This window comes from Salmo salar, chromosome 06 (genome assembly GCF_965601325.2).
Source record: "Salmo salar chromosome 06, fSalSal1, whole genome shotgun sequence".
Taxonomy (NCBI): domain Eukaryota; kingdom Metazoa; phylum Chordata; class Actinopteri; order Salmoniformes; family Salmonidae; genus Salmo; species Salmo salar.
Window position 1 is genome coordinate 14083246 of NC_138296.1, and position 12706 is coordinate 14095951.

General features: G+C 38.9%; 1 pseudogene across 1 annotated transcript; it reads left to right on the forward strand.

Moving 5' to 3' along the window:
• Positions 1-3867: 3867 nt before the first annotated feature.
• On the forward strand, positions 3868-10119 carry LOC145850214 (uncharacterized; annotated as a pseudogene). Its single transcript, XR_014392494.1, has 4 exons — positions 3868-4230; positions 4492-4528; positions 7746-7926; positions 8550-10119. The product of XR_014392494.1 is annotated as an uncharacterized LOC145850214 (transcript).
• The last annotated feature ends 2587 nt before the right edge of the window (positions 10120-12706 follow it).

Genomic DNA, 12706 nt, shown 5'->3' on the forward strand with positions numbered 1-12706 from the left:
GTCTAGAGATTATTTTTTTGGTCGGGATAGCCGTAGTCTGATTACTTTCCGGCTGCACTGTAAATCATGACGATTTGACAAATATCCACTTTGTTAGATCAGATTTGTTGAACGGTCTTCGTTCCATTGACTCCTTTACCGCATCTATAATATGCAGCTCTGATCTAGGAGCAGGTTTCCCCTGTGTCCATGCACTATCAAACATTGATCTAAATCGATAAATGTTATAGTATATTGATTAAAAGTCACCTTGTCTGAGAGTGATTTTACATGTCTCACCAGGGTAGGCCTACACGAAACACAGCCCTTATTTTAAGTGTTTCTAAAATCCCCTATGGGAAAAATGTAATGGTGGAAAAACTATTGAAACCATTTCCCTGCTTGACCACTAGGTTTTACGGGTATTATGACACGCCCATGGTCGGGCTCTATAGAGAGAAATAGTGATGACATCTTTTTATAGGCACTAATTTTGCCAGTTCTTTGGACAAAGCCATGGGGAAAATGAATTGCGTTTTTGGATAAATGCCCAAAATAAGGTCTGTGGGAAACAGGTTTAGGAGATGTTATACGTTTTGTTCTGAGAGCCTTTATCAGCTAATGTAACTTTTTGTGAATTTTTAAGGATTTATGTAATAGCTTTTTTTAAAATTAGGTTTCATAACTCATTAACTATCTCATAGAACAAAACCTATAACAAGGTAACTAATTTCTGGGATTTAGGACTACAGGCTGGCATGCTCTATAGCGCCGTATACAGTGGCCAGAAAAGTATGTTGAACCCTTTGGAATTACCTGGATTTCTGCATAACTTGGTAATACAATTTGATCGGTTCTTCATCTAAGTCACAAGAATAGACAAACAGTCTGCTTAAACTAATAACACACAAACAATTATATGTTTTCATGTCTTTATTGAACACATCATTTAAACATTCACAATGTAGGTTGGAAAAGGTGTGTGAACCACTAGGCTAATCACTTCTCCAAAAGCTAATTGGAGACCAATCGATGAGACGAGATTGGATATGTTGGTTAGAGCTGCCTTGCCCTATTAAAAAACAAACAAAATTTGAGTTTGCTATTCACAAGAATCATTGCCTAATGTGATCCATGCCTCGAACAAAAGAGATCTCAGAAGACCTAAGATAAAGAATTGTTGACTTGCATAAAGCTGGAAAGTGTTACAGAAGTATCTTTAAACGCCTTGATATTCATCAGTCCACTGTAAGACAAATTGTCTATAAATGGAGAAAGTAGAGCACTGTTTCCACTCTCCCTAGGAGTGGCCGTCCTGCAAAGATGACTGCGAGAGCGCAGCGTAGAATGCTCAATGAGGTTAAGAAGAATCCTAGAGTGTCAGCTAAAGACTTACAGAAATCTCTGATCATGCTAACATCTCTGACGAGTCTACGATACGTAAAAAACGAAACAAGAATGGTGTTCATGAGAGGACACCACAGAAGAAGCCTCTGCTGTCCAAAAAAACCATTGCTGCACGTCTGAAGTTTGCAAAAGTGCCCCTTGATGTTTCACAGCGCTACTGACAAAATATTCTGTGGAAAAATGAAACTAAAGTTGAGTTGTTTGGAAGGAACACACAACACTGTGTGGAGGGATAAAAAGGCACAGCACACTGACATCAAAACCTCATCTTAACTGTAACTGCTACTCTCTGTTTATCATATATGCATAGTCACTTTAACCATATCTACATGTACATATTACCTCAATCAGCCTGACTAACTGGTGCCTGTATATAGCCTCACTACTGTATATAGCCTTGCTACTGTTATTTTTCACTGTCTTTTTACTGTTATGTCTTTACTTACCTATTGTTCATCTAATCCATTTTTATTGATTTTTTTTTAATTGCACTGTTGCTTAGTAAGCATTTCACTGTAAGGTCTACACCTGTTGTATTCGGCGCATGTGACAAACTTTAATTTGATTTGGAGGGAGCATCATGGTTTGGGGCTACTTTGTTGCCTCAGTGCCTGGACAGCTTGCTATCATCAACGGAAAACTTGGGAATTAATTTTATCAAAACATTTTGCAGGAGAATGTAATGCTCTGTCAGCCAATTGAAGCTCAACAGAAGTTGGGTGACGCAACAGGACAATGACCCAAAACACAGAAGTAAATGAACAACAGAATGGCTTCAACAGAAGAAAATATGCTTTCTGGAGTGGCCCAGTCAGAGTCCTGACCTGAACCCGATTGAGATGCTGTGGCATGACCTCGAGAGCGGTTCACACCAGACATCCAAAGAATATTGCTGAGCTGAAACAGTTTTTTGTAAAGAGGAATGGTCCAAAATTCCTCCTGACCGTTGTGCAGGTCTGATCCACAACTACAGAAAACATTTGGTTGAGGTTATTACTGCCAAAGGAGGGTCAACCAGTTATTAAATACAAGGGTTCACATACATTTCCCACCCTGTACTGTGAACGTTTACATGGTGTGTTCAATAAAGACATGAAAACGTATAACTGTTTGTGTGTTATTAGTTTAAGCAGACTGTCTATTGTTGTGACTTGGATGAAGATCAGATCAAATTGTATGACCAATTTATGCAGAAATACAGGGAATTCCAAAGGGTTCACATACTTTTTCTGGCCACTGTAGCACCACACTGACATGATTGGTTGATGGTAGGTGGGGGGCGGTACATCCTGTATAAACACAAACTCCCTTCCTTGACTACTTCCTTCCAGCAGTGTGACTCAGGGAGATTCCTAGATGTGAGAAGTGTGCAGGAGGACCTGAGAGAAAGGAATGTGTACTATTGATGTAAAAAGTTGTGTGTGTAAACTGTAGGGGTACACATGGTGCTGGAGGTCAGACGTGTCCGGTGAGAGAAAGACAGGTTGAGGTTACCAGGATCACAGTAGTGCATAAGGTGTTGTATGCTGAGGCAGTGAAGAGAGTACTAGAGGAAGATGGGTCCAGGGTGAAGGATTCTGAGAAGATCTCTGTGATTAGGCCGAGGTCAGAGAGTGATAAGAATAACATGCTTCACAAAGTTTGTTTTTTAACGGGGTTTTTTCGCATTCATGGCCATGGTTGTCAATTGTACCGCAGCAATAGAACGTAAATCACAGCGCATAGATGTTGTGGTGGCAGCTGCAGAGAAGTACTTGGGAGTATGAGATTTTACTGCAGAAGAGTTACAAGGTGTTTTGAACGATAAGGTCCCGTCCTCCCAGGCTGCTGGCCTGGTGTAGGATCAGAGGGCCAAAGTAGTGGAATAATGATGAGGTTTTAATGGGTGTAGGGTCAGTGGTGTAAAATACTTAAGTAAAAATACTTTAAAGTACTACTTAAGTTGTTTTTTGGGGTTATCTGTACTTAACTATTTTAATTTTTGACAACTTTTACTTCACTACATTCCTAAAGAAAATAATGTACTTTTTACTCCATACATTTTCCCTGACACCCAAAAGAACTCATTACATTTGGAATGGTTCAACTCACGCACTAATCAAGAGGTCATCCCTACTGCCTCTGATCAAGCAGACTCATGAAATACAAATTATTTGTTTGTAAATTGTGTTGTGTGCCACTGGCTATCTGTAAAATAAATAATTGAGCTGTCTGGTTTACTTAATAGAAGGCATTTGAAATTATTCATAGTTTTACTTTTGATACTTAATTAAATTTGAGCAATTACACTTACTTTTGATACTTAAGTATATTTAAAACTAAAGACTTTTAGACTTTTACTCAAATTGTATTTTACTGGTTGACTTCAACTTTTACTTTAGTCATTTTCTATTAAGATATCTTTACTTTTACTCAAGTATGACGATTAGGTATTTTTTCCTCCACCGTGCAGCATTAGTTAGTTGGTTTTTCCCAAAGCGTAATGAATTCAGACTGCAGAGAGCAGTAGGCTGATACACAGCCAATACAGTAGGCAGCGGCATGCATCTATAACAATTGTATGCGGACCGCCATAATACCAAAGAAGAAGAAGACTACTTCCTTCACCACAGCTTTCGTGAAGCGGAAGAAGTATGAATGCACTGACAACTGCGGAGGTTGACTTGCTGTAAATGCTGCATGGCCACTGCAGAGGTCGGATTGAACATACATCGGGTTTTACTGGTTTGCTGCACGTATAGCTCTGCTGTAATCAGTCTGGTATTTTATAGGCTTCCCTTACTGGGCCTTAGAGAATTACAACTATCTGGACTGTCGAAGAGGACGTTGTTCCAACAGACTCAGGTAGAGTTAGACGATAACATGATTCTTGGTGGATAGGGTGTTGAACGTTTTATTGACTCTAATAGATCATGTAAAATCTTATCCAGGATCTTTCCAAAGTAAGATTAGCCTACATCAGACATTTATTTGTCACAATTTAAGTCGAGTTGTGATATTTACAATTACGTTTGATTGCTCTGGTCTAGCTGTTCTTTCTATGAATTCTGTGACAAAGAATAACTAGAGTGCAGTACACTAACTTTCATGTTTTTTTATTTAAAGAAACGCTGATGAAATAATATCTTCGACGATGGATCGGGTACGTTTGGTTTACTTTTATTAATAGTATAAAATGTATTGGCCTAGTTATCATCTTTGATCTTCCATATCCATTCATTCCATATGAACAGCTGGACAAAAATAAACAATGATGGTAATAAACACCAGGGTTGTTTTGTCCTTCAGCAAAGTAGCCTACTAGCCTAACGCACACAGATTGATACAAGGCAACGAGCAGGTAAAGTCAGAACCATGGAGAAATAAGCTAGAATGTTGTTTTTACATGGAAGCCAATCCAGAAAAAAATACATTACAGCCTATGTGTTGTGATTGTGTTGTTTGATGCTGTTAGTTCATAAGCCTTGACACAGCCGATACAAGACATTTACATTTTTACATTTAAGTCATTTAGCAGACGCTCTTATCGAGAGCGACTTACAAATTGGTGCATTCACCTTATAATATCCAGTGGAACAACCACTTTACAATAGTGCATCTAAATATTTTACGGGGGGGTTAGAAGGATTACTTTTACGGGGGGGTTAGAAGGATTACAAAGACGGAGAGCACAAAACATTTTGCATGTAATTTACTTGCCTAGATAAATAAAGTGTTTTTTTTTTTTTTTAAATCGCACTTTTAAACAACTATTGATTTAGAGTTACCTCAAGTCGCAAAGAAAACAGGGGCTGCCTCCACTATTTAAACACCATTTCAACTTCAACAACATCTAATCACCAATGCTTAGTCTACTAAATTGACAACTAAAAGATCCCAAAAACGATTTAGTCCGATAAACCTAAGCTAAATATGTCTATCAATGGTATTGATATCTGTGTGTGAGTGCAAGTAGAAAAAAAAACATGTTCACGCACCCAATTTGTAGAGAAACGCTAATGCCATCCTCCTCTTTCATGTTCCCTGAACCGTCTACCACTCTGTTTTGTTGTCCTAGGCTACCTGGCTAAAATGCTTGCTCGCTAGCCTAATTTCCATTCATTGTCAAGGATGCGCCAGGCCAGCTAGTTAATAACCAATTTTGAAATGATTAATCTTCCTGAGAAGTAACTGAGATGCGCATCTCGCTATGCACTGGTAAAACATTTCATTTGGGCAAGTATTATTTAATATTTTGTGTTATATTCCATTATATTATAGTAGTGAGTTTTCATTATTTCCTGTGCCTATTTAGCAGAAATTCTTTCATCGGATTAAAACAGCACCATAGCTTCCATAACGTGACCATTGGACTTAAATGTTTAACTTTGCATCTGCAACAGTTTTTATTACATGTATAATGTATCGCTCTCACGTGCACATTTCTGTCCATTAAGAACCAACGATGTGCGACCCTTTTGTAGCTTTTCTGACACTGCTCATTTCTTTTCAGGAAAATCTCAGAGTTCTATCTGAACGGGTCAGCATCTTGGCAACAATACAGCTGCTATTAGCTAATGTTAGCTTGCTTGTCCAAAGTCCAGCAGCTAGCCTCTGTAGCTAGTTAGTTAACACCAGTCAGCTGAAGGCAAGCTAGCTAGTTTAGTCTCGCACTTCAACGTTTTTGGTGATTGCTGAAATGTAGCCGATTACTTTGTGCATATAGCCTACATCATATCGCTGAGTATGTTCAAACTCAGAATATGCTATCCTGTTCTTTGGAATGTTTTCCGTTTCCTAATGTTTCTTAATTCCTGCCTTAAGATGTATTAGGCTTTTTAAAATGTAGACAACATGCATCATTGTTGGATTCTTCTTGTATAGGTCTACCTCAAGTACCGGCAGTGTGTTAACTTAATTTAAACTATTAACTTGATAAATATCTTACTAAATAAATGAATCATTTTGAAGACCCTGGTCCTTCCCCAACCAGCAGTGCAGCCACCAGTCCCAGGGGACCCCTCAAGGAGGTATACTGACAGACATCTGTAGGGTACATTGCTTTATAAAATAAGCAACAACCGCCTAGACCAATTCCAGGATGGAATTTAATCATTTAAATTGACCATGTTTTATATTTTTAAATAATGTTTTATAGGGTTAAATAATGGTAGGCTAACATCAAACCCATGGCCCTCACGCTAGCTCCACTTCTGCCTAGATACTATGTTAACAAATCCCTAATTGTCTTTCTGTCCTTCCAAAGTGTGCACTTATTCACTTCCCTTCACTGATTGGAAATGAAATGACTGGTATAAAACATATGGTGGATACACCCACTAGCCCATGACTCCATCAATCTAATTATGTTTCTCTTTGGTACAATTTTCACAAGTATGTGGTACATTTTCACAACTTTAAGCACAAAAATCTGTTTCAAACTTAGCACATTTTCAATTGATTCATTTTGAAAATATTTTCCTGTCATTTGTTTTTAAACTGCTAAAAACTGAACTACGAAACCAGAATTATATAGTGTGTAGTTTTTTAAAAAGTACTGAAATAAATTAGTTTAATCCATTCATTATCTGAATGTTGTTGATACGCTGTAAGCTGATGATTTTAGATGAGGATGCTGTTACAGTAACAAGTCACATAGAAAAGTGGATCTGAGCAATGTTGCATGGGGCAGAAATTTCACCAGGCTACACCAATATACCTTTTTACTGTAGGTTTCTACTACATGTTACAATACCCCATATCTGATGGTTTCTTCTATGTATGTACTGTATAAGGATACTGAAACTATGAGACTGACATTTTTCTCAACATGCTCCAAGTGGGATAACTAGCAGCAATAGTTCTGGTGTTTTAGGTTTTTCATCACAGGTTATTTGAACAAATCATGATTTAGCAGGTGTTACCGTCTTTCAAATTTTGGAAGGGGAGGGGGCATTCGGCCCGTATCTTGAGAGACGGGGGAGCTTCTCATTCCGGTTCTGCTCCTCGTTCTAGCATCTCCTAATCTCTCCCAATATGTATGAACCCAGAACTTAATCGAGTGACTGACCAATTACGTGACACTTAAATTCTGTGTTAACCAAGATTAACTCAGGGTGAAAGATGTGTTCAACTCCACTGAATGTTGAATCAAAGGTTCTGAACATAAGACTGGATGTTACAAAAATATATACCACTTCCATTTGAAAAATTGGCCGACGTGATTGAGAAACTACATATGTTTAAAGTAGTGAACGATTGCACACTTCAGGAGAATGGTGCATCCTTATAATACCTCCTGTCAATCAGAGATTTAGACTAAAGTAATAAAATGTTTGGTCTAATGATATTCTATGTACAATACTTTCTGTGGTCACCAGGACAGAGCTAGCCCATCCCCCTCCACCCTGCCAGAGTCCCCGGGTCGCAACTCTCCTGGTAGCACCTTACTGCTGGGTCTGAAGAGGGTGTCTGTGAGGCTGGTCGACTGCAGGAAAACACCAGGGCAGAGTGGAACTGTGAGAGAAGGACACGAGGAGGAGGGAGATTTGATTTCATCAAGTAAGAACAATGGGGTGTGTGGATGAGACTGCAATCTGCTTCTGCAACTTCTGTTGATTTGATAAAAATATACACTCAGTTACCAGATTGTTAGGTACACCCATCTAGTACTGGGTCGGACCCTCCTTTGCCTCCAGAACAACCTGAATTCTTTGGTGCATTGATTCTACAAGGTGTCAAACGTTCCCCAGGGATGTTGGTCCATTCTAACGCGATGGCATTACGCAGTTGCTGCAGATTGGACGGCTGCACATTCATGCAGCTAACAGCCCTTTTCATCTCATCCCAAAGATACTCTATTGGGTTTGGTCAGCAACAATGTTCAGATACGTTGTAGCATTCAATCGATGCTCAATTGGTATCAAGGGACCTAACGTGTGCCTGGAAAACATTATCCACACCAGATCACCACCTCGACTAGCCTGTACCGTTGACACCAGGCTGGATGGGTCAATGGACTCACAGCCACGTGACCCACTGTATGTAGGAACGATCCATTTTTGTGAAAGGGGGTGGACCGAATAAACTGTCCGCTGAGTGTATGTTGCTATATAATTTGTATAATATTTATTTATGGACCCATATTTCCAAAACCTAGCAACTCAATGTATTTTGTTTCAAAGGGGACTCCCATAACCATCGCTCTTTCGGTGGAAGGGACTTATCATCTGGGGAGCCTGAACAACATGTTGCTGAAGAGGCAGAGAAGAATCTCTCCAGATCAGATCACCTCAAGAAAAACCAGCAGAGAAGTACAGTGAAGAAACCTCACCACTGTTACTCTGACTTTGGGAAGAGTTTTACTAGACTGAGGTCCTTAATTCACCAACAGATTCACACTGGAGAGAAACTGTTCTGCTGCTCTCAGTGTGGGAGGGGTTTTACTGCATCTAATGCCTTAAAATATCATCTGAAAATTCATACAGGGGAGAGGCCTTACCCCTGCCTTGATTGTGGGAAAAGCTTTGCTAATTCAGGAGGCCTGACCATACACAAGCGTTTACACACTGGAGAGAAACCTTATAGCTGTGAACAGTGTAGGAAGAGCTTCAATCAGTCAGGACACCTGACTACACACCAGCGAACACACACTGGAGAGAGGCCTTATAGCTGTGATCAATGTGGGAAGAGATTCAATCAGTCAGGAGAGCTGACTACACACCAGCGAAGACACACTGGACAGAGGCCTTATAGCTGTGATCAATGTGGGAAGAGATTCAATCAGTCAGGAGAGCTGACTACACACAAGCTAACACACACTGGAGAGAGACCTTACGTCTGTCTATGTGGAAAAAGCTTTGCTCGAGCTTCCACCCTGACTAGACACCAGCGAACACACACCGGAGAGAAACCTTATAGCTGTGATCAGTGTGGAAAGAGCTTTTCTCAAACTTTCTCCCTGACTAAACACAAGCTAACACACACTGGAGAGAAAGAAGCCTTATATCTGTGATCAGTGTGGGAAGCGCTTCAGTCAGTCAGGGACCCTTTATTCACGTCAGTGAACACACACTGGAGAAGGAACCTTATGACTGTCTAGGTGGGAAAAGCTTTGTTAATTTAGGTCCAATGGAAGAAAAAAACCCACCAGAAAACAAAAACATGGCATATTTCATCTCCCTCCTCTCCGGCACCGGTTTCAGATCCATAAATAAATGATCAATAGAAAACATCTAGTGAACAGTCATATCCATCTCCCATTCTTAAACAGTTGACTTAGTCTGATCACCATGGTAACCTCTGTGCAGCATAATATGCAGCTCTGATCTAGGATCAGGTCTCCCCTGTGTCTATGTAATATCACACATTGATCTAAATGGATAAATGTTATTATAGAAAATGTCATAGTGAACCTGTTTGTGTGGGCGGGTGTTGATAATTGTATCTTTCATCTACTCATGATACTATTATTATTACATGTCATTATGTAGAATAATGTTTCAACAATAGGTGTATATTCATTTATTCAATTGATCAATATATTAAATAAATTATCTTCTTAACAAGAATTTATCACTTTCATTTAAAAAAAAATATATATCTACATTCATTTAAAAGGATCCTAAAACTAATCAATGACGCATTGAATAATAATATTCATGAGGTCAAGGAAAGAACTGTGTATGCTGTCTTGTAACAACGGTTAATGTAATAACTTTTACATTTATAATGTAATAAAACCAGTAAATGTAATATCTTCTTGGTTAATATGATAACTTTTTCCACTTAATGTAATAAGTTATGTAATCAGGTGAGTAACAACGTTTTAAATGAATAACATAATTACTTCAACCGATTATGTAATAACACCTAAACTAATGTTTTATGTGGTACTTCACTAATGTTAATGCACATACCACCCTCCACCAATTACAAACCCACACACACAAACCTATGCACCTGTACTCAAACACAAACACACACTCTAATCTTCAAATTGTATTTGTCACATACACATATTTAGCAGATGTTATTGCGGGTGTAGAAATGCTTGTGTTCCTAGCTTCAACAGTGCAGTAATATCTAACAAAATACAACAATACACACACTTCTAAAAGTAAAATAACATAATTATTGAAATATACACGCCTGTAGAATTTTCTATATATATTTATATACACACACACAGACACAATGATAAAAAAGAAACAGAATTAATCTGTAGGCCTTATAGTCAATGAGCCAGGGGGCTCGGTTGTCTCACTTGGGGTGAAAATGTCTCATAGTGTTTTTTTTAAAGATCTATGTCCCTGGAGTTGAATGTGTTCTATCATTGCAGCAATGGTAGCTTTCTGTGTTTTATCACTATTTCTATTCATCCCTCCATCCCATTCAGTTTTCCCATAGAGGTTTTACCCTATGACAACGTCAGCATACAGTACATCAGGTTATTACTCATGTTTACCCTTTAATCATATATCATTGGAAATATTAGATTCATAGCTATCCATCAGACACATTTTCAGAATGTTTAGATTGACAGAACTTTGATCTTCGACCTCAAGAATACAGACTTACCTGTATACTCTGAGTGCACAAAATATTAAGAACACTTTCCTAATGTTGAGTTGCCCCCACCCCCCTTTTCCCTCAGAACAGCCTCAATTTCTTGGTGCATGGACTCTACAAAGTGTCAAGTGTTCCACAGGGATGCTGGCCCATGTTGACTCAATGCTTCCCACAGTTTTGTCAAGTTGGCTGGATGTCGTGTTAGGGTTCAGTTCTTGAGACAAACTGGAGCTCCTGGCACCTACTACCATACTCTGTTTAAAGGCACTTCAATATTTTTTTCTTGCACATTCAACATCAATGGCACACATACACAATCCATGTCTCAATTGTCTCAAGGCTTAAAAATCCCTTTTTTAACCTGTCCTCCCCTTCATCTACATTGATTTGAAGTGACTTTAACAAGTGACATCAGTAAGTGATCACAGCTTTCACTTGGATTCACCTGTTCAGTCTATGTAATGGAAAGAGCAGGTGATCATAATGTTTTGTCCACTCAGTGTATGTCCATTAATATGTTATGAATATATCGTGTCATAAAAATGTTGAAATTCCTCACTACATGTAAATATGAACGTTTCTGTATCTCACTTGTAGAAACGGGCTTGCTACATTTTCTGGTTGTAAACAAATCACAATATCCAGAATTCATAGCGATTTCAGGACTTGGAGGGCCGCCCCGTGAAGGTGAATCCAGTTGATGCGAGAAATATCAAAATGTTTGTTTGTAGCCACAACTTTGAACCAGAGGATTTTGATAAAGTCTCAACTCATGTGGTTGCCATGTCGTCGGACATTGAGAAGTGATGCTATTCTATCAAATCATTTTTTCCCCCTCTTTTTTCCCCCTTCATTTCAAAGATGAAGGCATCCAGTCAGCCAACATCAGAGCAGCAGAAAAGAGGACAATCTGATGTAAGGTCGCTAACAACCTAACTGGCTAGTAAACTACATTTGTATATCTAAACCAAAATCTAACTTGCTTTCCTGATACGCTGGCTAGACATTCCAAAGCATATCAATGTAATTCGCCATCTGTTATTTGGCTATGTGATTTGTTACTTTTTGAGCTCGTTAGGTATTAGTAAGGAGGGGATTATCTGGGTGACTAACTGGTCAGTTTGGGGTGTGTATCAGTGGAGGCTCCTCCAGAGGAAGGGGAGGACCATCCTCAGTGATTTTTCATAAACATTTAAATTATAAAACATTGAAGTTATCCTTTTTAGATGAAACTATACTAAATATAATCACGTTACAAAGTAATTGATTAAAACATCTCTGCATGTGTATTTCCCACCGTGACGCATGGAGGAGGAGGTGTTATGGTGTGGGGGTGCTTTGCTGGTGACACTGTGATTTATCTAGAATTCAAGGCACACTTAACCAGCATGGCTACCACCGCATTCTGCAGTGGTATGCCATCCCATCTGGATTGGGCTTAGTGGGACTATCATTTGTTTTTCAACAGGACAATGACCCAACAAACCACCAGGCTGTGTAAGGGCTATTTTACCAAGAAGGAGAGTGATGGAGTGCTGCATGAGATGACCTGGCCTCCACAATCCCCAGACCTCAAACAAATTGAGATGGTTTGGGATGAGTCGGACCGCAGAGTGAAGATAAATTATAGATAATACGTATCAGTGCTCATCAGCAATTGTACATAAACATTACACAACAACTTGAAAATCGCAAATTCAACAATCAAATTTAAATCAAATCAAATTTATTTTTATATAGCCCTTCGTACATCAGCTGATATTCTCAAAGT